Below are 1,481 nucleotides of genomic sequence, written 5' to 3'. Positions count from 1 at the left end.
AGAGATGGACCAGATGAGGACTTTTGCTCCAAACGGGAAAGGAGAAAACCTCAGTCCCTAGAGATGAACCAGATGAGGACTTTTGCTCCAAACGGGAAAGGAGAAAACCTCAGTCCCTAGAGATGAACCAGATGAGGACTTTTGCTCCAAATGGGAAAGGAGAAAACCTCAGTTCCTAGAGATGCTCCCAGAGATAGTCCTAACGATGAAGATGATGAAGACCCTTTGCTCCCAGGGAAGGAGAAGGGCCTCTGTTTTTGTTTCTGAACGGCTCAACCTTAAAATTGTACCCCAAAAAACTTCAAGAGTGGACCCTCGAAAGCAGTTGCGGGAAAAGCTGCAAGTCGGGGGAAAGGACTCACACGCAGGCAGAGAGACTCCTCTTCCTAAATGGACTGAACAATATTTGGAAGTGGGCGGCTGTCTCGTTGTGATAATGTTTTCATAGCATGAGCAAGAAGAGACTTCTCTTTCTAAATGGACTAAACAAGGTTATTATGTCAGTGGTAAACAGACTGAACATCTTAAGGGTTGTCTTTTCACATTGTCAGTGGGAGAAGGGAGGAAGGTGGGGGGAGGAGGAGAGTTCTGAAGGTGGTATAATTTTTTTTTCCTTCTTTTTAGGTCTGTTAATAAACTTCTTTATATTCTTTCAAGTTTGGTGCCTGCTTTGCATTTCTCCTAATTCTTATCTCACAGAAGATAAACAGTAATGAGTATTTTGGGCCAAACCACTACAAACAATCATCTAGTCCAACTGCCTGACCAAAAGTTAAAGCATGTGATTAAGGGTATTGTCTAAATGCCTCTTATACACCAACAGGCTTGGGGCATCAACCACCTCTCTAGGAAGCCTGTTTCAGTGTTTGACCACCCTGTTGGTAAAGAAATGCTTCCTCAGGTCCAGTCTGAACTTCCCCTGGCACAGCTGTGAACCATTCCCATGCATCCTGTTGCTAGATCCCAGGGAAAAGAGCTCAGTGCCTCCCTCTCTACGTCCCCTCCTCAGGAAGCTGTAGAGAGCCATGAGGTCACCTCTCAGCCTCCATTTCTCCAAACTAGACAAACCCAGTGTCCTCAGCCACTCCTCAGAGGACATTCCTTCCAGCCCTTTCATCAGCTTTGTTGCCCTCCTCTGGATGCATTTGAGGACCTTCACATCCTTTTTAGATGGTGCATGCCGTTTCCAAAATCTAAATGCAAATGTGCTTTTCAAACTTAATTCATTTTCACTGCCCTCATCCTAGAGTATGAGATTCTCATCACCACATCATTATGCATGCCTGCATCTCTAGCAAACACTTTTATAGATCATCTGGGAATACACCTCAAACTCCTTATGCAGTTTTTAGCGGGGGGGGGTTCCGAGTGGAGGGGAGCCGGACGAAGTCACGATACGAACACCGATACGATTTGAGCATCATGCTTCCTTTATTGTTTACTTATACTCACTTATATCTACTTTGTAAAGATTCATACCT

At 44.8% G+C, this 1,481-nt stretch overlaps 1 long non-coding RNA gene across 1 annotated transcript in view; it reads left to right on the top strand.

Moving 5' to 3' along the window:
• The window catches only part of LOC108444622, a 25,277-nt gene that overhangs the window by 23,313 nt on the left and 483 nt on the right, over positions 1-1,481 (top strand). The gene's annotated exons all lie outside the window — the stretch shown is intronic.

Source organism: Corvus brachyrhynchos, unplaced genomic scaffold, assembly GCF_000691975.1.
Source record: "Corvus brachyrhynchos isolate BGI_N302 unplaced genomic scaffold, ASM69197v1 scaffold532, whole genome shotgun sequence".
Taxonomy (NCBI): Eukaryota; Metazoa; Chordata; class Aves; order Passeriformes; family Corvidae; genus Corvus; species Corvus brachyrhynchos.
This window is presented reverse-complemented; position numbering and strand designations above follow the sequence as displayed.